The sequence below is a fragment of the Erithacus rubecula genome (assembly GCF_903797595.1).
Source record: "Erithacus rubecula genome assembly, chromosome: 3".
In the NCBI taxonomy this organism is placed as follows: Eukaryota; Metazoa; Chordata; class Aves; order Passeriformes; family Muscicapidae; genus Erithacus; species Erithacus rubecula.
The window spans coordinates 116,120,976-116,147,160 of record NC_136689.1 but is presented as its reverse complement, the minus strand read 5'-3'; the positions used below and the strand labels follow the sequence as shown (position 1 = coordinate 116,147,160).

General features: G+C 37.0%; 1 protein-coding gene and 1 long non-coding RNA gene across 7 annotated transcripts in view; one reads left to right on the top strand and one right to left on the bottom strand.

The window, feature by feature from the left end:
- The window catches only part of LOC306799014, a 604,175-nt gene that overhangs the window by 66,460 nt on the left and 511,530 nt on the right, over positions 1–26,185 (bottom strand). The window lies entirely within an intron of this gene.
- The window catches only part of NCOA2 (nuclear receptor coactivator 2), a 187,229-nt gene that overhangs the window by 5,522 nt on the left and 155,522 nt on the right, over positions 1–26,185 (top strand). For 3 of the 6 annotated variants that reach the window (XM_079299492.1, XM_079299489.1, XM_079299491.1), the window contains exon 2: positions 4,319–4,398. The exons of 1 other annotated variant lie outside the window; for it this stretch is intronic. The gene's annotated coding sequence lies outside the window, so the exon portion shown is untranslated. The remainder of the gene's footprint in view (positions 1–4,318; positions 4,399–26,185) is intronic. 2 more of the 6 variants (XM_079299493.1, XM_079299490.1) reach the window with 1 other exon arrangement.

Below are 26,185 nucleotides of genomic sequence, written 5' to 3'. Positions count from 1 at the left end.
CATAACAATCTCCCATTAATACAGTTACTGACAGATATTATTTTTCCTTTGGTCTCATTTTAGCAGTTACAACTGATAGTAATTCTCACTCTTTCTGTGAGTGTGCTGCTATTATTTAGTTAGCTTCAGAACCCTCTTTGGAATGCGCATTTGCTTTTTGCAGCTAAGATGCAGTGTCCTCAGTAAATCCTATTTGCATTTTTCTCTTTGTTTTTAGACTGCAAGAAGTTCTTTTCTGTTTGGAAAGGAGAACTTGTATCTTGCTAGAATGGTCCCCATTATATGGAAACCTTTATTGGATTAATGAATGGGCAGAGAGTATAGACGACAAATTAATTAAAATATCTACTGAATGTGTTGATTTATCCATGAATCTTAGGTAGTGTGGATCACATGAGCTTCTATGAGGGGACATAGTGAGAACATATATCTGCTGTAGTGTTGACTGAGAGTTGCTATTTTGATGCTTTTTTAGTGAGCTATGTAAGACATATTGTTGCTCTTGGGTAGGATTTATAGTGGGCATATCACAATTGGCTGCTTTATTGGCTGCCTCAGTGGAGAAGCCTGGGATTGAAGAATGGACATGGAAAGTGAAAGAACATTTTGCTTGTTAAGTCAGAATTATTATGGAATTTTACTCTTACTCTGCCTATGCTGTAATTCATCTGTGTGTGAACAGCTTTAGTTTTTCATTGCTGTCAGTATTGATCTCTAATGAGCCTGGCCCATGGATTTTGAAGAAAATCACTCCAATTAAAAACAATGCAGTTTGTCACCTATTTGTACCTCATGGATTATGTAGGAGATACTATACTGCGTTTAAAAAGAAAACTTCTTGAGAATAGAGGAAAGTCTGCCTATGAATAAATTTGAGGGTATGTACTGACACTTTTATTGCACATATTTTTATGAACTTAGAAATTCATCATATGCCTGTGTGATGGAACTAGAAATTAATAAAAAATCCAAAAACCCAATGCAAGCCAAACCCTAAGAAAACCCAAGGGCGTAAGTTTTAAGACTTGTGATCTGAGAGTTCCACGTATCATCGGGGCTACAGTGGAGATTATTTTTCTTCCTTCTGCTTACACTGCTTTGAGCTACAAAGTAGCTCTTCAACCCTTTCTCTTTACTGTTTCAAAATTACTGTCAGGACTTGCTGACCAATTGCTTACATATTCTGAGAAATACACGTGATTATTGCCAACTAATTTCACTTGCTATTCTCACTCAGATTTATATCTTGGTCCCCAGATACACGAACAATGTCTTTGTCCTGTTCTATCCATTTTCTGAAATAGATTCTTTGTGAAGGAATATTGAATGTATAGAAATAAATAAATAAATTCCCGTTTTCAATTACATTCTCAAGGAGAAAAGCTCTTCTTCCAGTCTAAATCTTTGTATTTTTTCCAAAATTAAAATTTAGAGCTAGAAATGTACTATTTTCTTTAAATGAGTCCAGAAGAATTGTTGTCATTATCTTGGGTGCAAAAAAAAAAAAAAATTTACTTGTTGATACTTTACAGGCTATAAAATGTAACTCTAATAGCATAGTTTAAAGGTTTTTATTTTAATTGCTTGCCAATTTTTGTTGGCATTTGCAGTGCAAACATACTTCTGCTTGTTTTGCTGGATTTTTTTAAGCGTTACTTTGAAACAAAGATACTGAATTTTTCATGAGGCCTCAAAATATTTTCTTGCCACAGTTCTGTGTGAAGCTAGTGATAACTGCATGATGGTGAGATCATTTGTGGCTCATTTTCTTCTTAGTTTAGGAATGATGGAACCTGAAGACTGGATGTAGATGAGAAAAGCCTCACTGAGCTCACCAAGTTCATGCTCACTGAGCTTGCATGCTGTGGATGAACTCTTCCAAGTATGTCTGAAAGTGGCAGTTCTCACTCCCTTTCAGCTTAACTATAGTTTGTAGCATTGATGTGTGTTTTGTTCACAAGGAGGTTTTTATGGGCCAGGGAGGGAAACACATCTTAGGAACCAGGAATAGAGACCAGAAAGGAACAAAGTGACTGTGCACAAATGAAAATAAAGATGTCAAGCATTCTGAAGTCAGAAGACAGTGTGGTATTCTGTTCCATATCAGTTGTTTTTAGTTGAGGTTTTTTGACCTTTAAAACAGTTTTCTTTTACTCTTTGTGGGATGGAGGATTGGATGGTGGTGGAAAATGGCAGGTGTGGCTGTGGTGTATTCCATTTTTATATGGTAGGTAATGTTGATAATTTGTGTGTTGTTCAAGGCAGTGACCTGCTCTTCATATGGGCCTTTGTGCACCACTGTTAACAGAGTTATGCCACTGTGAGACTCGGCTGCATGCAGGAATAGTTTCCCTTTGAGTACTGGGGGTCATCCCTAGAAGCTCCTGATTCCTGTGGGATTGGGAGTAAATTTGCATAGGCATAGGTAGTAGTTGGCTTGCTTTTCTTCAGCCTCCAGAATGGGCTTGAGAAGGGAAGGCAAAGGACTGACAGATAATTTGATTGTCCATAACTTCGTGTTCCTCACTTCTTCACTGACAGTCTAGTTTAGTTAGAGAAACATATCGGAAATATACTAGATAATAGATCTATTCAGGTACATGAGCCTGTTGCTAGTTGCTTTGTAATTCAAGAGGTTTTTTTGGGAAGAGGGAGCTTGTTAGTCATGTTTTTGTGTTTCAAAAGTAGTGCTTCTACTGTGAGGCTGTAATGCATTGTCTTTGTTTTCAGACAATATTATTGTTAAACGTTTTATGAACAGAACATATGAAAATCAGCAAAACTTGTCCTTTCCAGTGTGGTCTTGTGGACACTATTGTAATGATCAGGAGCCACATGGCTTGTGTACTGGCTCCTTGAGTGGCTGTATTGGAGGCCACAGAGACCAGGAAGTGCGATGCAAAAATAGGGAAAAACAGCAGGAAAATAGAAGTGAGCAGCCACATCAGTTGTCAAGAAACAGAATGGTAGTAGAGTACTCGTTCAGTGGTGCACAGCAGGTAAAAGGCAGGAGATGAGTGGGAAATGCTCCTGTTTGCACAGGCAGTTTCCTGTTTACTGCTCCTTGGGGGAAGAGGTCTCCCCACCGTAGGCTGGGGCTGCAGCCCCCATCTGCTGCTGAGACTGTGACTTCTCTGTGGTGTTTCTCTCAAATGCCAAAAAAGCTAGCAGTTTACTTAAAATTTTATTTCAAGACAAGATGTTTTTTTCTGTCAACAGGACCTACTCAAAGCCTTGAGTTTGTGATCCACAGAGCCTGTGTGCTTTTTGGACATTCCCAAGGAAATAATGTAGTCTTATCTTCTGTGTGTATATTTTATATAAGAATACTTCTTTGTTAGTGGTGCCCCTAAATAGTCTGTTACTGTTGTGGTATCCTGTGTGTGACTGAAGGAACTTGTGCAGAGTTTGTTTAGAGAAGGTTTCTGTAAGATGGCAGAAATGACAAAGAGAGATGTTGATTCTAAATTCTCTTACTCTTGAGGCATAATTACTGTGTGTTGGATTTTGTTGCTGATGACTCTTGTCATGTATCATTTTATTTGCTTTCTCATTTGCTTTATGTTCTGCCTTTTTGTTTGTCAGAATAGGAAAAAAGAAAACTCTTCTTTGGTAGTTTGCTTGGATACATTTGACATAAAGTGCAATTTGACCTGCAAACAGAAAATCAAGTATAATATTTCTGTGGGCAGTGGCACACTCCTTCTCCTTTGAAGAAATTATTTTGCTGTGCAATGTATGGCCTCTGTTGTATGGGACTTTTTACTGCTTTATGGGACTCCATAAGAGTGAAAGGCTTTCTGTTCACTGATGCTTGTCACTTGGGTCAGGAGTATTTTAAGTGGAGGCTGAGAGAAGAAACATGCTTCTGTACATGCAACTTATAATAATGGTTGAAATTACAGTAGTTTCTCCTTTTTAGAGATTTGAAACTAAAGTGCTATCAAATCAAGCAGTCAACCAAAAAAGGAACCAAGCACTTTCAGAGTTCTCACAGATTCTTTAGTGGAAATAGAGGCTGCGTACTGTGTAAGTTAATGTAAACATTTTAGCTGCTATCACTGAGAATTTGCAGTAGGCAGCAGGTAGAAAGGAAGTTGTGTGACTGGAGTGATTGTGCAACTGGAAGGAGGTTGTAGTTATGTCTGGAAAACCAGATAATGCTCTGCAAAGTTTGTGTTTCCCTCACTGTGTTATGCTTAAAACAGCAATGGGCTAAACATCATATTTTTGTTTTTCTATGTCCATCTCCAAAAAAAAAAAAAAAGAACCCCAAAAAAATCCCTTACTAATATTTTTTTCTCAAATTTGTTCCTAGCATGCTTGAGATGTATCTGAGTAGTGAGGCCCCCTGCATACACAGCTCCTAGAAATCATTGTCTGCATCGCTGAGTTGTGGTGAGTTGTCTATATCCTATTGCATTTAATTGGATTGTGTTGCACTTTTATCTTCTTCACTGGGGAGTTTGATACGAGATGTCTTAAATTGATTGTGAAGCAGAAGAAACCTTGGTTTTAAGTAACATGGGATACTGTACCCTGAGTGGAAATACTAGCATTTTAGAAACTTTGCAAATAATGGTGAGACTGGTTATGGGAGCAGAGGGTCCTTGCTTTGGTGCCAGGACCAGGAATGGAACTTTCTGCTTGGAAAGAATATCACCTGTTGATCCTTTCAGCCTTTCTCATTAAGTTTGATATTTTATACTGTAACTAAGGAATTGACATTTTTCAGATGTGCTGATTATGGTCTCTCTTATGGCAAAGGTTGAATATGAAATAATACAAGCTTTTCCATCCAACTCTGTGCACTAATAAATTACTTAAATTGAGGGTTGAAATTGGTATAATGACACTGATGACTTAAACTGCTTGTTGCTCAAGAATTACTGTCTGATGACTCCATCAGGCAGTGCTGTGCCTGTTTAACTCTGCTCTCAAGAAGGGATAATACCACTGAGAATTAGAGAAAGAGACCCCTGCGGATTGTTTAAATGCAGACTAATAATAGTTTGGTAGTGCAGTGAAAGTAAGTAGAATATAAATGCTGTGGTTTTATTTTAGGTATGTTTGATATATTGGTATATTCACTCAGTATAAATCTTTTACAACAAATATGCATTTGAGATTTTATGTGAGAACCTTTTCAGTGTATTCATGAATAAATGTTGTCTTTTAACACGTAGAGTGACTTATTAAGGTCAGAAATATGTATTTTTGAGGCTTGTACACTAAATATAGAGGTGGGAAATGAGCCTGCTGAAAGAGTTTTTAGTTGTTTGGGGGATGACTGTTTATAAAATGCCAACCAAATATGGGTAAAATTATGTATGCCCACATAAAGTATCATTTCCTCTTTTGTTAATTATGTTCAGCAGTTTTTGCAAACTCAAAATGCTTTTATTTTAACTTTCCTAATTTTCTAGCATCAGTGAATGAGGAAACAGGTTAAGCAGTTTTCCAGTGCTTTTTTCTGTCTTTTCCCTTTTCAGTCCAGATAAGACACTCTAGAGTTAATTCTGTTCAATGAAGTTTATAATTCTGGTTAATAATTTGTTTTTGTTTTATATTAACTTGAAAATGCTTAGCCACAAAGATGTTATTACTTATTTGCACTTATTACTTACACCATATTAATTGTTATTTATTTACACTACTTATCTGGACTGCATAATCATAATATGCTTGTGCAGGTTTTCTCAATGATCTGCTTTTGTAAATGAAAAAAAAAAAGAAAAAAATACAAAGACTCTAAAATACTGTTTTCCTCGTGAATAGCACTCAGAATGAGTTAGATATTTGTAATAAAGAGAAAAATGTCACTGACAGGATTCTCTATAAAGAACATGAAATTCTGTTGTCAAGTTCATAGTATGTTTGTTTTCAGTTGTCTCAATTTTAATTTTCTATTGAAAAACCAAATGCATTAGGGAAATATTAAAATAAAAAGCAATTTCCATATAATTGCTTGTTTTTTTCCTAATTAATTTATGTGGAGGGAAAAAAACCCTGTAATTTCTTAGTGTTGCTGCATTCTACTCCGAACTGTAGATTTGGTTGATAGTGATAGAAAATAGTCTGTTAACTTTACAGATGCTGACCAAAACACAGTTGCTGTCTTTAGGAAGTTTAAAACCTTTAATAAGAACAAATATGACATGAATATTTGTATATGAAGTCTTGGTGATGACTTTGAAGAATAAGTCACCAGCAGTAAAAATGGCTGTCATGAAAGGATGTACAGGGCAAAGATGAAGCAGAGGTAGTTTTCACTCAAAATATCCTTTTGTTTTAAAGTGTGTTGTTATCTCTGTGTTCCTATATAGACAGTTCATCAAAAGTAGGTTCCATAAGCTAAGGAATAGTTTAAAATTTTGGTTCCATTGAATCCTTGGAAATTTTTCTATTGATTTTGAGTGTCCGGAGTTGCAGTCCTTTTATTTGACATACCTGCATGTTCAACTTCTCTGTTGCAAGATCAAAGAGCTGTAGCTGTTTATTTTAACCAGTATACCCATCTGAAATTATACTGGTGTTGGAATGTCATTTTACACATCAGTTGGAGTGTCATTTAAGAAATCCTGACCTTGGCTTTTGACTAGTGTTGTTTGTGGAATTATAGATGTTGGTTTTGACTATGCTGTGAGACTGCCACGACTCTGACTGAAATTGTGCACATTCAGCTTGTCTACCACTGTATCAAGTTTTTTGGAAAATAAAGATACTAGTTAAAGCTTATTTTGGCCTATTTTTCATGCTAGTTGAGGTAGTAGGAAGCAAGCTGCTGTGTGCTGACAAAAAAGGAGTTGCAATTAGAATGATGATAAGTTTAGACTTGCAAAAAAACCCAAACAGATAAAAAACCTGTTTTAATTTCCAGTCTAAAGGTTACCAGTCAGTAAACATTTTTTTAAAATCTGTTTCTCCTTTTATCGTGAAGTGGTTTGCTTTGTAAGGAACATTTCTCAGCAAAAAGAACATAGATTAGAGAAATCTCAGTTTTCTGTCACTCTTGATCTGGAGAGTCTGTTTCCATCTAACTTTGTAGTGATTTCATTGTCGTTTGTGTTGTAGTTAGTGTCAAGTGTGATAGAAAATATTTGTGTGTGTATTTATTCTGAGTTATAGTGCTTGTTGTTTACAGCTGTAGTAGATACAGAAAATTCTGACAAATGTCTCATTTTTGACTGTGCTCTCCTAATACATGTTTGTGGAAAGGGAATGCTGTCAGAAAATAAAGTGCAATGCTGAAAATAAAACTGCTTTATACTGAAACAAGTTTTAAGAGCCTTGGGTATTAATTTAAGGATGCAAATGAGGAACTTACAGTAGATTCCAAGTACCAAATCTGAATAGGGCAGAGTTCACTTCTGTGAGCTTGCAGAGCAGGGCTGCAGTGGTGCTTACCTAGAACTCTGGAGTCAGTTCAGAGCACCCTAATTCCCACAGAAGCTGTGTTTCTGAAATAAAATACAGGTGTGTGTATGTAATCTTTAATGAATCTGGCCTTCTATGTGAGGGATATTTAATCTATATTGAATTAGTTTGTGATAAATAAAGGGATTGTGTTTTCATTGCTAGACCTCAAAACCATGGAGTTGTGTTTTGCATGAAATGTGGTGAGATTATTCTGTGTTCAGTCACTGCTGTTCAGTAGTGACATTAGTTAACATGAATTGCTTATGAAGATGCTTGTAAAAGTGGATGCTTGATTATGGTGAATTTAATGTAATCAATGTTAAAATGATACTCCTAATCTGAGAGTGAAGTTCTGTATGGGTGGTACAATGAGAACTGAAGTATTAGGAAATGAGCATCTATTGAGATTTATGCAATTGCACCATAAAAGCTTTTTTCTCCTAAAATTGGAACTGGGAGTTTATGAAAAACATTATTTTGTGGAAAAGTTGAAATTTACGCAAATGTAGTATATTGCATTTCTTTCCTTAAATTTTTATGAAAATCTAGAGCACTGCAGAGAGAAATCTTGTGCTTGCAACTAGCAGAACTAGATTTGTTAGTAGTAGAAGTCTTTTAAAGTATTTTTGTAGTTTTAAGGCCACAATGTTCAAATTCATTGTAAAGCTGGATTAAACTATTCTTATATATGTAAAACTCATTAACTACTGTAAATGGATTTAAATGGAGTGCTCTGTCAGTGAACTTCTTGCTGCATTGATGGAACCAAACTTAATATATATCCAGGACTGTTGAAAATGCTCATTCAATTGATTGAAGCTTGCCTTTTGTATGTAGTTATATCCTGGAAGATTATTTTGAACATTGCAGTTTCAGTGAGATAAATAAAAAATACTTAGGAAATGGGATTGCTAACTTGATTTTATTCACTTCTTAAATATTGGTTTTGACTTTGTAATGGACTTTGCTAAGATTTTTCATTTCTTACCTTGATAGGAACCTTTTTATATGGACAAAGTTATACTGTATTAGCATTAGCAGAAGAAATAGCTGTCATTATCATCCGTGGAAAATCAATGTATATTTTATATATAGATTGATGACATTGTATCACCAGTATTGGAGCCTAGGAATTCTGGAGGGGTCAAGAACAGGACAACTGAGCACTTGCATCATCAAAGAAGATGAGATGCATTTACTTGGGCAGATTTTCCTCTGGGCCTGCCTTTAGTCCCTGAATTGGGAAGAGTGAAATATTTACACAGCCTGGCTCTTGACAGTAAATAGTATTAATTAAATACAGGGCTTGAAAATGACACTGGTATTTCAGATGAAGGCCAGTAGATTTTGCCTTGGCTTTCTGGAAATTGGATTCCAGTAGTCTGTTTATTTGACAGCATTATAGAACAATACTTTGAGGTTCATGGATATTTGTGTACATTAAAGTGGGTGAATTTTTCTAATACCACAGTGTGGGGATGTTAGGCTCAGAAAACTTATCTCCTGTAATGGTAAGGAAATTTGTAGATGATTATAATAAAAAGTGTTGCACAATGTGTTTCTCTGTGATTAATTTGCTTTTATATTAACTGGACTGGCAAGAAATTGCAGGTTTTCTTTTTAAAACAAACGTTGGATGTTGAAAAATTCAGATGAAAGGTCCTAGATCAGTCACAGACGTTCAGTATTATGAAAATGATTTAGAAATATTGGTGAGTATTACAGTAGCATTGTGCAGAGTTCTAACTATTCAAATATGTTACAGAAAGCTCCTCTAGTCATCTCACTACAACCAAAAAAGTGTACTGACCCTCTTCTGTACACATATTTGCCACTGTGTAAATGTGTTGCTAAAACTCTTACTTGCAGCTGTGGCCATGATAAATGAATATACTCTGTTCTCCTATTCCAACATCTGTTTTTATGGTCCAGATTCTTGCCTTTTTTTCATTATCAGTACTTTTCTTCCTTCAGTACTCCCAAATCAATAAACTACAGCGTTCTCTATACACCAAACTCTGTATTTTTCAAATGACAACAATAGGCAAACTAGGAATATTTAAAATTAGAATTGAGAAAAGAATTAGTTTTATAGTTCTGTTGCAATTTGGTTTTTCCTTGAGGGAAGCTATAGTAGTGTCAGAAGAAATTAAAATGTTCTTTTCATGTTTTTTTTCAGCATGTTTTTCTTAACTTATATTTGAATGTTCTCACTTAAACTTTAAAACATTATCCTTTTGAGTAAAACATAGAATTGAAGATCCCTTTTTGCCTCGGATTCCTTTGTCCTTCAATCTCTAGGTACTTATTTTACTGCTTGAAGAGAGTGAGATATCCCCTACATTTCTTTCTTCAGATTGTGAGTTTGAAACTACTGTGTGGTGACACAGTTTAATAGTATTTAAAATAGGATAAAACCATCAACATTTCTTTAAAAGTAGGTGGCCAACACATGAAATTTCACTTGAGTTAATTTTTATGGCCTTTCAGTTTTCAGTTGTGGTTTTTTGCTTGGCTTCTCTTCACAGATCCTGGTTAACTGTGTTTTTATTGCTTAGTCCTGCTGAACAGACTCATGTAAAACTTTTTCTGTCTTGAGTTACAGTATGTAACTTCCAGAATGTATCCTGTGGTGGAATGGGGTTTACCTGCAGCTGATGGCACATGGAGCTGATGCATGACTACTAATGTTTAAAATATTCCTTGTCCCTGACTGTGATTTTAGTATTTCCTTCCTCATGAGATTACTCTTTTGTCAATATCCAAGTTCTAGGCTCTTGATCAGCTGTATTGGATTTGCATGGCCAAGCTTTGGTAATGGGTAGATTCTCTGAGAAACTTCCAGAAGCTTCATCCTTGTCCAGCAGAGCCAATCCCTGGCAGTGGAGCTGGTCAAGGCTGGACTAATTAGGAATGGTGGTAATGCCTCTGAGATAACAATGAAGAAGAAAAAAACAGTCCTTGCACAGTTGTAATTGGGCAGAGAAGAGCAGGGTGGGAATATGTGAGAGGAACAAGTGTGCAGACACCAAGGTCAGTGCAGAAGGAGGGGCAGGAGGTACTGCAGGCACCAGAGCTGGGATTCCTCTGCAGCCTGTGGTGATGGCCATGCTGAAGCAGCTCTGCAGCACATGAAGGTCCGTGGGGATGCAGAGATCTGCCTGCAGCCTGTGGAGGAGCCCACACTGCAGCAGGTGGATGCCTGAGAGGAGGCTGTGATCCTGTGGGAGGCCCGTGCTGGAGCAGAGTCCTGGCAGGGACCTGCAGATCTGTGGAGAGAGGAGCCCATGCTAGGGCAGGTTTTTGGTAGGACTGGTGACCTTATGGAGGACCCAGAGGGGAACAGCCTGTCCTTGAAGCACTGTACCCCATGGAAGAGCCACACTGCAGCTGTTTGGGGACAGCTGTTGCCCATGGGATGGACTCAGATTGCAGCAGTTCAGAGAGAGCTGTAGAGGCTTGAGATGAGCTCACTTTTAGAGAAGTTCATGGAGAGCTGTCTCCCATGGGAGGGACCCCATGTTGGAGCAGGGGAAGGACTTCTCTTCCTGAGTAGTGACAAGACAATGGGTGATGTCCTGATCATAATCCCCATTTCCTCTCTTCCTGCACTGATGGGGAAGAAGGGAGAGCTGGGAAGGAAGGAGGGGTGAGGAGAAGGTGTTTCTAAGGTTTTATTTTACTTCTCATTATCCTTCTCCCAAACTCAAAACTACCTCAAACCAGGCCATCTTATATATCACCTGCTATTCCACCACTGTCTCTCCCCAACCATGTACCACCACTGCTATAGATCACAGGCTATGTGCCACATTGGTTAAATAGATTTGTTCTATTAATTTTCAGCCTTAGTTGATTAGTGCCAAATATTCTTTGTATATAGTACATATGTTTCACAATAGTATGTATTTATTTTTGAATATAGACATGGAACCATGCATATGGTGCTCTGGTCCTGTTTTAGGTACTGTGGGCACTTAAAGAGGAAAAAAAAAACCCTAACAGCCTGCTGCTGCTGAACTTGATTCCAGTAACAGTACTTATCAAAGTTGCCTCTCACTTACTCGTCCTCTTATTTGCTTCATCATTCAGTTTCTGAGCTATTTCCTTCCGCCCCCAGCTTCCAGGAAAATTGTTTTGTGGTCTTCTGATACAATCTCATAATGCTTTGGGATAGTCCCATGTTTTGTGTCAGGACAATTTTATCCATGGTTGTAAGACTCTTTCTAGAGAGTTAGACTTACTTGTGTGTGTGTGTATTTTGAGGGGGAATTGCTTACTGAAAATTTATGTTTGGGTAGCTTAAAGCTGTTAATGAGTTGGCTGGAATTTCATAAGTAGCTTCATTGAGGAAGGGGTAAAAAGTCCCTGCTAATCAGAAATGGCTCACTTAGGAAATTCTGAAATGCAAAGTTTTGGATTTCAGGGCTAGAGTCACAGTAAGACTTGACAGTCAGGAAGCCACAGGAGAGCCACCTGTGTGGCTATAGGTGCAGCTCTGAGCGGGGGCTGCTGCAGGGTGCGGGGCCACCATCTCCGTGACACAGCCTGTGTCCTGGGCAGAGGGACAGCTGATGGGTCAGATGGCTCCCTGCTTCTGGCCCCTGATCTCACTCCCTGGCTGCTCCTGGGCCCAGGGTGGCCCTGCCTCTCCCCATTGTGCCAAGCTGGGGACAGGCAGGTTGCCAGTGTTTTACAGCTGCGGCCAAGTGTCACCCGCGTCACCCAGCATGACTGCAGGAGCTGTGCGTGCAAACGCACCGGCAGGGCTGGACTTTGGGGATACACCCATCTTTGCTGAAGCAGGGAGAGGCTGGAGGGTGGATAGCAGCATGACTCTGCCTTCTGAACCCTGGGATGTGGGTACCCTGCAGGATGGAGGAGGGCATCACGCTGCTCCTGGTGTAGAGCAGAGGTTTGTTTTTGGGTCTCCTGGCTCTTGGGAGATGGCTGCTGTCTCTGGGCTGCTCAGTGTTTCTGAGCAGAGCTCTGCTGCCTCTGGAATAGCTCTGCTTTTCTATTGGTGTGTAAATACTTCGTCAGAGAACTGATTTTTCTACATTGGAGGGGAACATCCTATCTGTTTCATTGTCCTACAGTAAAGGACAGTAGTTTCTTCTCTTGCCTACTTTTATAGATGTAATTTATTTGTCTGCTACCCATAAGGTTTTCTTCTCAGACAAGGTACTGCAAAGGAAGCTAAGGTATACATTCACAGATATATTTAGCAATCACATCCCCTTGTGGATGTTCTTAATGCTTTGAATAGCTTACCCTACTTCGACATGAAGAAAGCTATCTGAAACAAGGGCATTTTTTCCTGGTGAATTGACTATTTGCACAACTTGTAACAGTTTTAAAATATGTGTTTTTCCTGTTCAGTGGCTGAAATAAAAAATTAATTATAGGCACAGCTCTGTTCCTTGTGTCAGATGTATCATTGTCCATAATTAAATGGATGCATTTGACTACAAAGATGTAATACAATTAAACTTTCACGTGGTTGCCACTGCATGTGCCATCTTTTCTTTCCAAATCTGTTGCTAAGGTCAGTGTGAGGTATTTTCTCCTGTAAAACTGGTGAATTTTTGCAAACCTGGAAACATCAAAATGAGACCTATTTAGGTATCTCAGACCAATTGAGAAGTAAAAATGGGAACTATATATAAAGTGTCTGGCAATGGTAGAATTGAACTCTTAAAAATTTAAACCTTCTAAGGGAGTACTTTGTGTTATGGTAGGACAGGTCATATGCTGTAACTTTTCTTGCTGCTGACATGATTTGGAGACTGTTCTTCTCTTCTGATTTTGTAGAAATATTGCTGTATAAGCATAGTGGTAACTTGTTCATAAATGAGCTGTACTCAGTTCTGTTACACTTGTGTAAATAATTTTTACTCAAGTTGTGTTGCGGAAGCTGAGAAAGGACGACCGTGAACCTGCCCTTAGAATTTCCTCGGGGGAGTAGGGACTTTTTTTAAGAGACAAGATTCTGAGAAGGGAAATAAGGTTTCTTGCAGAAAGTTTGAGCTAACTGGCAGTACAGGAAAAATGAAAATGTAAACTCCAATATTGGGTCAAACATGCTTCTTCTAATATTTCACTTGCATTAGCTGATTGTAAAGACAACATTGTGTTTTATTGGTCTTTAACTGATTTGGCTTACCACTGGCAGGGAAGGAAGTCAGTAAAAGGGAACTGGTATTTTTTTCACAGACTTACATCTTGAGGAGGAGAATAAATTAATGTAACATGGCTTTCTGTGAGCATGCATATCTGCAACAGCATGAGAATTTTTATTGCATATTTTAATAATTATATATGTGTGGTGCTTTTGTGTATGGTTTTTTTCTATGTTGTAATTTGAACAGGTTACAGTATCAGTTTTTAGTTCTGTCTTGTTGATTTGTTTAGGATACAGATGATACCAACCACTGTAAGGCCATAGCATTGGCAGGTTCTGTGGCTCTTGCTGTGCTAAATTTCTGCTGTTGTGTTGAAGAGGCATGAAAATTATTTATTTATGCTGGCTTAGGGTGGGCCACAAAAATTAAACATATTTTTGCCTTAGAAAACTTTTTTTTGGTTGTTTTTTATTCAACCAATAGTTTACATAAGGTGGCAGGAACATATATTAGAATTTGGGGGCTTGGAATATTTGCCCCTGCATGTGATTGAAATTTCCCTATAATTATATCCATGAGGATGAACTTGCATAGGTAACAACAGGGAGAGAGTTAGACCTTGTGCTAGAGAGCCAGGGGCTTATTCTTCAGTGCCAGGTTTGCCAGAAGTGCAGTAAACAAATCACTTGAGCTTAAGTTCCTCATTTTCTTAGCTGTAAAATGGGGTCAATCCTTATTATTTTCTCCATATGCAAAAATCAGATTCATTGGCATTTGTGGATTGTGTTGAGAAAATAAGTATATTTATGTATTTAATTTTATAAAATGTAAATAAAATGCCTGCTTCTCTCTACCAGTGTGAAATAATACTGAAATTGTAAAAAAATGCTGGAGAGAACTTGCCTATTAAAACATTGTAGCAGTGGCCTTTTGCTGTTTTATTAAACAAGAATCAACCTAGATTGTTTTGAGTTAGCAGTATTTTTGTCTGCTTTTGTTATGAGATAAAACACCAAGTATTGACTTAACTTCACATTTCACAGGAGAAGAATTAAAAATTATCCCTGTGAAGGGTGACTATGGAGTTACTCTTTGAAATTCTAATTTAACACTTCAGTAATGGGTCAAGCCTGCTCTGAATCCTCTGTGGGATTATTTGATTTGCTGTCTGGTTAACCTCAAGGAAAATGGGATGTCTTTAAATTACTAGAGGTGCTAGCTATCACCTTATTATGGAAGCAAAAGGGAAAATTTGTTGTTTTAAATCAGGATTGTGACCTGATGACTAAGGCCTTGTATGAATGGGGCTTATTTTTAAGATCTAACTTAAGGTTGAAATTGTAGGGTGGTGATTAGGGTTTTGTTTTGTTTGTTTTGGTTTTGTTGTTTTTTTGGGGTTGGGGTTTTTAGGGGAGGTCTTAAAATTTTTTTTCTGTTTTGTTTGGGTTTTTTTTTTTTTTTTTTTTTTTGTTATTTTTTATTTGATTGGTTTTTTTACTGACCATCAGCTTTTTAATTGGAGATTAATATAATTGAGGGGTAAGGGGGAAATGTCTTCTTTAACTGGGGGAGTTGGGATTAAGGTTTACTATTTGTTTTGTTTTCAGTATTATTTACACATGGTGAAGTGGACAAGTTTTTATTTTGTGTTTCTTCTATTTGCATAAATGTTTGTGCCCCAACAGGAAGAATCTGTATTTTTTCATAATAAAATTGGTTATGAAATTAAATTCATGTGACTGGAACTGAAGGGAGTTCTGCTTTTTATAAGTAGATAAAGAAGCAGCTTGTATATTTTGCAAGTTTATGCATGTAAAGTTTATCCTGCCAAAACATTTAAAATTAATTTGCAAGTTACTGAAATAGAAGTACTCAACTGTTTTATGCTGTGTCATACATGATGGGAGTATTTGGCAGTTATTTAGTAACTTAAATTTGGGGGAGTAAAAGAGGGGATTTCAGCTAAAAATTAATTTGCTCTACCGTTTTACTTTTTACTACTTTATATTGGAAATTTGTTGCATGTTTCTGTTACTTTTTCTTTCAGCTACACTTCACCTTTGAAAGTCATGTAACAAAATTAGTAATGTGCCAGCAGATTGCTTATTTCTGTCTAATGAGTTAAATTGAATTTTTAAAAAATATCTATAGTTTGTGATGTCATAGGATATAAATTAAGACAATAAAAAGCTTAGCATAATGCATCATTTTTAATGATGAGGAGTATTGAATGGAGACAAGCTGTGCAGTGTGCATTGCTTATACTGAGAAAATTCACAAAGTTTTTTGACATCAGTTTAGAAATGAGTTGTGGGCTCAGCTCCAGCACTGTTCTGAGTGTAGCCTGTCCTACAGAACTTTCCATTGCCAATCTGCCACACACCACGTGCCTGTATTTCACTTAAGATTTCTGATTTGAGTAACTGGGTCTGTGCATAGTTTGAATTGCATATTTAACAGAATTTACTTACTGTTGCTTCTGGGAATTTTTTGTTCTCTTTTTAAATTAAAGCAGCTGTATTTATTATGGTGTAGTTTGATATGTATCAATTTGAAATCAGTTTTAAGTTGTATTTCAGTGTCTCATATCATGTTTCTGAAGTTAGTAATTGATATGGAAATTAAAGTCTTGACCAAGTCTGAGGATTTGCAATTTCAGGAGGAAATACTAGGTAAAACAGCATAATCATCAGTTTTATACACATGTAGGGGAGGGGAATTTTTTTAGGTTACGAAAATTTTTTTGTGCTTAGAGCTGACACATGTAACTAACACAGTGCAATAAAGTTTATAAAGAGAAAAAGGATGCACATTTATTTTACAGTATTTCGATCAAAGGTTTGTTTACAAAAGAAAAAAAAAAAAAAGACCTGTCTGCTGCATTAGAATGGATGTGATGAAGTGCTAGTTGCCGCAGAAGCAGGCAGGGCTGGGCTTGCAAGCCTCTATCAGAAGAATTGCTAGCATGCACAAGCTGGGCTGCTTGTCTGCTTCAAGCTGGATGGCTTTCTGGTGATAGGAGAGGTCCTACAGCCACCCATTGCTGGTTACTAAAAATAGTGATGCTGGAGTAAGGAGAGTGCAGCAGCACAGCACTGGAAACTTCTGCAACCCTCCAAAATCTAAGATTTGACAAGTAAACAGTTAAATCAAAACACACCATCTCTATGGTAGGCAGAGTCACAGGCTCCTGAGCCTGGCTTGGGCCGCATTCCCTGGAGGTCACTCATTGGGGTTTTGGAGAAGAGGGTGGCTTAGAGAAGGTAAAAAAGCTTTTGTTAGGGAGTGTTTTTTTTGCTTCCCTTGTTTTCCCTAGGGGAGGAATATTAACCAAAGTGTCTTAGGGGGAGTATGGGGAGTCAGTCAATGGCCAGACAGAAACTTCAAAGTATTACTGTGAAATAGAAATCCTGAGATTGAGGCTCCTATGAAGAGTGAAGAAGAGTGATTTTATTATTGACAAATGAAGTCCATCTTGATTTGTCTTCCCCTTAGCTGTGAAGTGACCCTTCAGAAGGTGAAAGGTGGCTAAAGCTCTGATTAGCTGAGATTTGGAGATTTCCTGAATATGAAGTTACATGATTTGCCAAATGATATGGTCACAAATCCTCAGGCTTTCTTTAAAATTCTGACTCGACTCAAAGAAGAAAAAAAGAATACCACTTAATAACATAATTTACACAGACTCTTTCCTGTGACAGTGCTTTGGTTTTGCTAGCTACTGTTTTCTCTCCATTTAATTTTTTAACAGTAGATCTATAGTTCAAGCTGTATTTCAGATGTGCCTTTTCTTCAGTATTTATGTACAAAACACCACTAAGAATAAAAGAAGAAATGCAGATTTTTCTTTTTTTTTTTTTTTTTCAAGATTGCTTATAGCATGCACAGAGAAACGATAAATATGTTCACAATCCAAATGGAAAACTTTTTCAGTATTGTAGGTATCATTTGCCATGAAAGAACTATTCACTCAGCAAACCGTTTGTGTAGGTAATTCATAAGACATTTTCTCTTTGTGAGTACAGCATTTCCCCAATGGCAACAATTGCTTTCATGTGAAACCAGTAGTAAGAACATGTATTGATGTATTTTTAATTTCATTTAATGTAATTGAACACCTGGAAGTAGACAGGACCATAATCATGTGAGCAGCCAGGTTTCCACAGTACCTCAATTTGCAAATGGCTACTACAGTTATTTAGTGTCTAATCTTTGTTCATGATCCTCAATTTAGTGGCCTGTGCCATTGTTAGGGTTGGTTTGACATCTGGCCAATATTCCTAACTGCTTACTATTAAGTGCTTAGCATGCTTGTTGCTCTGTGTGAAATTAATATATATTGAGATTCACAATGGTCTTGAGAGGTAGGGGTTTTAGAGGAAAGTCAATGGCAGAAATTAGGGTAAGAGACTAAACTGTGTGTCTTCTAGATATTAATGAGAAAATCAGTAGGGTGATGACTAGCAGCAAATAAGATAGTTTAATTTGTAGGCATTGATAATAGCTCAATCAACTGGGTTTCATTTGTAGAAGCTCACCATCACAGAATGAGGAGTTGGTAGCTCAGTAGTAACTGTGCTAACAGGCTCCATCCTAGTGAACTTTTTGCCTTCCAGATCTGTGCTGTGTTTGTATTAGCTGGGTCTTTAAATACAGAATAAATGAACAAGAAAAATAACTCTCTGGCAAAAACTAAGATGAACACTTCATAAGGTGTTTAAGAAAAACAATCTTGATTTCCCTCCCTTCCCCCTGCCTTCTCTGCATTCACAGTCTGCTTTCTGCTCATGTCCAGCTAAGATAATACAGTAAATGTCTGAGCTCTTGCAAGTAAGGCTGTCACATTGATGTTTAACTGACTTTGAAACACTGCAGCTGTAAAGGGGAAATGAATTCTGTTCTCTGTCAAAGCCTGTAAAAGAGTGTTTGTTTTAGCAGCTACTGAAGATGGAAGTGTTTATTCCATGACTGCATTGGTTGTCAATGCTGGACATATTTTCCTGTATTAATAATATTTGGAATTTTTCATTAGTTATCATTTCCTCTTGGTTCTTGAAAGGAGTATTGAGATGCTGATCACTGTCTCAGTCTTTTCAGCTTTTCTGAATCTTTTCAGCATTTTAATGGAAATCATGGAATTCCTTTAGGATGGGAGTGTACATGTGTGCAGGCATCTGTAATTATGTATTATATAAAACTTATAAAGTGTTTGCATGCATCTGATACTTTTTGATCCCAAAAGGCAGTAGCTTTTTGGGCAAGAGGCATAGGAACAGCTCTTCTGGTTTGTTAGATGATGCAAGACCGTACTGAATATGCATGAAATGCAACTTACTACTCATCTTGTTTTTTTCAGATGACTTCTGTCACTTCTTTTGCTCCTGATACATAGTGTTCTCTTGATATGAAGAGACTGACCAGAATCTGGATGCTTACTGTTACTGAAGTATATGTTATGCTGTGTAATTTATTTCAAAAGTAGCTTATCACATGCACTTACCAAATCCAAGCCATTCAGCACAAACTAAATCCTTCTGAAGTGTTTCTGATGCATTGTTGCTATAGCGAGGAGGGAAAAAAGGTGAGGTAATGGAGTTGGAGTATTTTTGGTTTGTTTGGCTATTTGAGACAGATCATCTAGAGCTGAAACTTAATTAAGTATAAGGGTTTGAAACTGGAAACAATAGCCATGTTAAGTAAGCCTGTCACGATCTTGGCATCGTTAGAGGAGAGAGCAAGCAGTGAGGGAAACTGGATTTGTGCTGGTGTTGCTTCCAATGGTATGTAACTTACTAATTACCTTTGCTGTGAAATGGTTGGTAAAAAGCCAAAATACTGCTTCCCTAGTTCCCTAGGATCCTTGTTTTGAGAGGATTATACTTCCTAGTGTTTTTACAAGAATTACATGGATGCCAGAATGTTTCCCAAGCTTCTCTTTGATGATCCGTACAATGTAACAGCGAAGGCTTACCAAAAATTACTGAGGAAGTGAGCAGGAGAGAGAGATAAAAAGGTGTGAGAACAAATGAATCTGATAGTTGTGTATTTATGTGTCTTTCCTACCTTTGTCCTTTTTAGTCTGGTTTCTGGAGGAAGTGAAACCCATGTGATCGTGACTGAGATAAAATATGTTTATGTGTGTTTGTGGGATAAATTGTATGTGTGTATTTGCCCCTTTTCTTCCTCTGCCCCAAAGGAACTGTGCTTCTACAGGGTGTAAGAAATAACGTCATCAGACTGTCATCCTGTTAGTGAAAGAGGGACCTTACCTGTTGACAGCTCTTGTGTGGCATCAGAAAATCATTATGGGAGAGCAAAATTATGGTTGGCTGAGGGCACAAAGTCGGTCAAGTGCATGTTTGTCAGGCTCAATTTCCATGCTCCTTATTCTCTGCTTGTCAGCTGGGATTGAAACACCTTTTCATGCAGCAGAATGATTATGAGGTTTAAGACTTTTAGTATTAAAAATCAGAAGGTAAGTTAAAGGAAGACACTGTCTTACGTGATTCAAAATCTGTCAAAAAAACACATGTACAATATTAATATAATCTTCTGAAATGTATTAAAAATTTACAACTCCCTTTCTTTATAGAAAAGAGTGAAGAACTCCATACACTGTGAAATTCAGGTTAAATATGCAAATTATAGATACTTTCATTGTAAAAAATTAAAATTACTACTGATAGTTGTAGTCTCATTTTTCATCTATGAATTAACCATAATGTCATGTCTTAACATCCTTTTTCTTTTCCCTGAGTCTCTTGATTTTCAAGGTAGGGGCAGAAAGAAAATGCATGGTGTTCTCTGGCAGTGGATCAGTATAGGCCTTCATTTGTCCTTCCCCACATCTAATATAATGATTTTGACTGTCAGTGGTGCAAGTTGTTTTTTTCAGCCTCAGATAATCAATCTGATAAAATATCTTGATGGTATTTGATATTATACAGAAAGCATTTGAAGTGGTAGTAATATTTCACTGAGCCACTGCTCGTGTGAAAAGCTTCATTTTAATAGCCTTGATGATAACAAAAATTTACAGAAAAGAGTAAGGTATATGTATGTATTTATCTTTTGCCACAAGTGATTGTAGACTTACACCACTGTGAGAACCTTTATTAAGTGCTTAATTGCTGTTTGGATGAATGAAAGCAGTGAGATTTATGCAGTTAGTCTATACTAAGTGTTACTCAGTAACATGATTGAGGGGAAAAGTTCTTTGGTGTCATGGTAGAGGCAAGTGTCACAAACTCAAGCTGTTACTGGCCAGTTTTGTGTACATCAGACTTCTCTGTGGTAAAAGATGCCCTTGGTCAGGTCTGGTACTCCTGGTGGGGCCAGCTGTACTTCAGCCAGTTTTAATCTAGGCTTCATTATTAATGAATTTCAGTGGTCGGAAGACTTTGCTTCAACTTACCTTATCAAATGACACCTAATAAAATTTTCCTACTGAGACTTCTGTTAGGAAAGCTTCCAGTGGGACTCACCAAGTCCAGTCAGTCCCACTGCCTGTTGCAGTGTCTTTGAAAGCCAAGAGTTGTAGTTTTATCCCTTAAGTGTCACCTCTCTTCCCTTCTGTCTTGAAAGTCAATTTCATAGAGACCAAAACTTTTCTACTTCATAGCATCAAGGCAGAAAATTAACTTCACAAGTTAAAAGGATCCCAACAACTGAACTAAATAACCTTCGTTTCTAGTGAAAACTTTCTTCATTCACCATCCTCAGCATTTAAGTAAAATGCCCCAGTGTGCCTGGTATGTGAATAAATGCAGATCTGATTTAGCTTCCTGACTACAGCAGAAAAAAATCAGGCATACTTTTTAAGGAATGGTTATTTAAAAGTAATCTGTTTTTCTTGCAACATGATTATATATTTAACAGGAAGCTAGGTTGGAGTCTTTATGACTAACTCTTATTACTACTGCTCCTTTGGTTTCCAGGAGATGATGGCTATAATGATATATAAAATCTTCAGATAGGTAGCATAGTCTTGGACAACTTTTTCTTGTCCCATGTTACAAATTATTGCTCTCAATCATTATTGACATAAACAAATTAAGTTCAAAACCTGTATCAGTATAAGATCATTTTCCTTCCAACTTCCTGTTAGTCTGTATGGACTACAAGATGGTAATGGGATCACATCCTGAGGTTTTAGTGCTTCATGTGTTCAATTACAAAGTGTAACTGGAACTCATGTTTGATGTAGAAGAAAAGCATTGCTTTTTTAAAATCAGCAAGATTTTAATTACCAAAATAATTAACTCTTCGAGAAGGAAGTAGGGAATTACTCAGAGGAATTTTTTTTCCCCTCTTGCATATGTTTTTAAAATACTTTTCTTATTGACAAAGGTAAGCATATAATGAATAGCAAGCATTCCTTGACCTCGTGTCATTTGCTACTTAGGAACTGTATTTACAATAACTGTAAAGGCTTGCATGAGTAATAACTCATGCAATAATTCCAGGTAACTCTTTCAGAAAGCCTTGTTGGAAAAGACATAATTTGGGACAGAGTTTCATTTGAGATTGAGAAGGATTAAGCATGAATATTTTTCTGTGGACCACCAGCCCTGTTCAAGTACCTTGGTAGCAATGCAGATGCATGCATTTTATGATTGTTCTTTAAAATACCAGGAATGTTGCTGTCAGTGTGCCTTTTACCATCGTATATTACCATGATTTGACAGCTGACAAAACAAGCCTGTGAAGGCTGGCATTTGTGCCAGATGTCTTTCATTATATATTTTTACAGGCTTAATTTTTCATGTATTCACTTTATATTGGCAGCTTTAATATATTTTGCAGATGAAGCTTAATTGTTTTTCTTTTGTGCACATTTATATTTTAGTAGATTAAAATTTTACCACAAAATGTACTTGTAATTTAAATTGCTGTGCAGAAAGTAAAAGCTTACCAAAAACATGACCTAAAAAGGTTCAACCATTCTTTAGACTTTAGAAAAAAAGAATAGAAAATACCTTATTCTGATGGAGAAGCTTTTGACCACCTGAAGAACTTAACACTCCATTTTTCTTTTTATTGCCTTTTGGTGGCCCCTGAGAAACTCATGTGACACTGTACTAGGGAGCAGAATCCTGTTATCCATAATCAAGTGTGTAATTTAAATTTTTTCACTGACTTAGCAGATTCTGTTAATATATGTTGTGAATCCTTGACAAACAGGTGAAGTACCTTCGACACCTTGTTTCCTAATGTGTCTGGGAAGTGCCTCCTAAGAAGGAACTAAAAGCAGTGAAGTCCCTATCTCATGATATACACTCACACCAGCTCTCAGCCTCTTTTCAGAAGAATATCTTAGGAAATGGTATTGGAGGATAAGAAACATTATTTAATTCTTTAGCAAGCGTTAGAAATTTAGGATAGAATTAAATCAGATTTTTATTTACCTTTTCTCAAAGACAGTGAGATCTGATAAATGCCTGTTATGTATGAGGATGAGATTATGGTGTTGCACATTTTTTTACAAACTGTGTTGGTGAAAGGGAGATTCTGAAATAAGGAATAGTCACTACTGTGGCATTTTCCTGTGGTGACAAGAGTTTAAGTTGTAAGATTGCCAACTTGCCCAAGCCAGATAATGGTTTAAAAAACCTGTAGTAAGCACCAGGACTGTTCAGTGCATTGTCTCAAAGTGATCCTCAGTCTCACTCAAAGGTTCATCATGAATCTTACTCTAACAGCACTCTCTTGAGAATGTACTTGCAAAGGAAATGGTTTTGGTTAGTTCTTTGAGGACCTCTGCCTGTTAGAAAATGAAAGCTGCTAACCTGAAGTTGAGCTGTCTGTAGTTGCAGCAGTGACCCTTTTCCCCTTTTCCTATGTGGTAGCAAGATGAGCGAAAAGGAGCAGAAACTGGATGCCATTGCTTTTGCCCTGATGTATTTATGACCCCCTTCCAAATGAGATTTGATTCTGGAGAAAACAAAATGGTGGGAAAAAGACCTGTGGTTGCAGCAATAAGATGGTATGGTTATCCACTAAAGTCTGCTGAAAATGATGGAATAAAATTTATTGAGTATTTTTGAAACAACAAATGCAATTGTTGATTTATTTTTTTAATTTCCTTTTGCATGATACATACACACTTGTTTTTGCTCCACTGTACTTTACAAGACTTCTATGTTTGCACCTAATGTCATTGCTGTAAGCCTGTCCTTGCTGGTCTCAACTCCCTTTAGAGCCTTCAAATAATGGTTTGAAATGTTAACACTTCTTTTTTTTTAAAAAATATTTTTCCTCTGCTTTCCAAATGAGCACCACTTTGAATTGTTCTTATGATACTTTTCATTTTTCTGCATTTAAGAAACAAAAATGGAGTGCTGTCATCCTTTGTTTCACTTTGGTAACAGAAACCATAAAAATGAGTAGGACCTAATTTGTGCCAGCAAAACTGGTAATGTTATCTGCGTACATCTGAACACCATTCAGAATTCTAGTCTTATAAAAATCTTCTCTCATCTCCCTTTCCTAAATGCAGAATTTTTATATATTAATTCATTTTCATTTTAATATAACACAGTCATGGAGATAAATGAGCATTTTAAACTCCAGAAAGGCTTTAAAAACTTAAGATACTTGTTTATTCTATCCAAGTGACAAATGTTTTTGGCAAAGAGACTGTTATGGCATGTTAGTTCCTTTGCAAATATATTAATTTGTTTATTTGATTCAGATACTATGATGGATATTTTTATAACCATACTTTAAGGACATGATTTATTCTATGGTATTATGATTTCAATACTCATGAATTTCTGTTGTAATGTTTATATCAGTAATAACTAGAAAATTCTAAATTAAGACTGACACTTATTTTTCATGTGCAAGTGTATTCTCAGGTTGCTGTTCCCAGAACTCCTAACCTGAGAGCTGAAACTGTGATTTCAATACTCATGAATTTCTGTTTGTTTTAGTATGGCATTGTTTCAACATAATTATGTGAATTAAGTATTTATATCTTTTCCATATATCTCAGGATTTGGTCAATAGAAGAAGTTAAAAGTCTAGCCTCTTGTGATTCCAATAACCAAGTAAATAATAAATTGTCATAAACTCTGGCAGAAGCGGAGAGATCGGGCTATTGCATCTAGTGCTGTTCTACAAATTAAATGAGTGTTTAGTGCTCTCCCAAGTGTAATACACAAATGGATGCTCCTGAAATATGCACTGTTATTATCAGGCGAAAGATTTAAGAGAAAAAACCCTTAGAGTAACAATTCTACTTTTCACATAAATGCCTTTTATTCTTCTCCTCTACATGCTGTTTTCCTGTCCTTTTTCCATCTACTGGTGTTACATCACTTGTGCACTTGGTTTTTAAAGGCTCTTGTGAAAGTATCACTCTATTACTTCCAGCTGAGTAAGTACTCAGTTGCACCTCATAAGCTTTCCAAGTCACGTCTTACAACAGTGACAACCCTGTTAGGAAAACAACTGATTTTTTTAAAGCCCGTTCTTGTTCTCGCGCACCGTGCTAGCGATGCTGGGAGCTGATTGCGGGCCTGTCGATGAATGATGCTGCAGTAATTTCAATTATTCAATCCAGCGGTGATGTAGATGTTGATCGGTTTTCAGATACTAATCCCGTTCCTTAATATAGCAGTTGGCCACATGTGCGAGCTCGTCCTGTTAAGGAATGGCCTTCGGGGAAAATGAGTCCTGAAACATTTGGGCACGGAGTTTGTGCATTTCCTAGGAACCATAAAGTTCAAGAAGAAATGGCGGACAATTTCAAAGGCAGTGACCCAAGTACCACTGGCCTATGTCACTGAAAAGCAAATAAAACTGTCTTTGTAAGACAGAGTATCTAAGACTTATTTCCTCAAGTGCATTTGGCAAAAACTGTCTTAAATTTTTAAACAAAATTCTTGGGCTATTCAAGTGCTGTCAGTAGTGAAAAAAAAAGTTGAAATTGACATGTAGGGCAGTTTTTCTTCTAGCGCAAATACGACTATTCAACCTTAGTGTCAACAACTTTAGTCACCGGGAATGTAATATAACCAATAGCTGAGTAAAATCTCAGCCTAGCTACTTAGGGATGATTCCTTTCCTGTGGTAAATTAGTGGGAATTCTTGTGAAAGAGGCTTTCCACATCAAGAGTGCTTTGGAGAGTGTCAGCACAGGCGTCATCTGCCTTTCATTTGCCTGTCTTAACTGCACATTATGTCCATCTTCCTCTGAAAAGTTGTGCATAAATAATTGCTTGTCATCTCACTAATAGCCCAGCAGAGTTGTGATAGGAAAGCCATCTTTGAGCAGCCTGTACACAAAAGGAGAAGTAATTTTTCTGTGCATTTAGTTGCATTTGAAATTACTTTTTGCTGGAGTTTTTCTTTGAGCTGTTGTTCTTCAGCTCTGTAATTTCAGAAGACTGCTGCATGTAAAGTTCAAATCCTCATGGTAAACTACTCATGTTCTTATGTCCATTTTTAATTTTTTTTTTTTGCTGAAATATGGGTTCTTGGCTTGGTTACCTATCTTTAGCCAAGCATTTTTGTCTGATAGGGCTAATTTAAAGATCTGTGTATGTTTAATGTAAGATCCAAGGACACTTGTGAAGGACGTGTGTGTGTGTGTGTTCAAAATACACTTAAGAATAAATCATCTGGAGTTTTTTGGT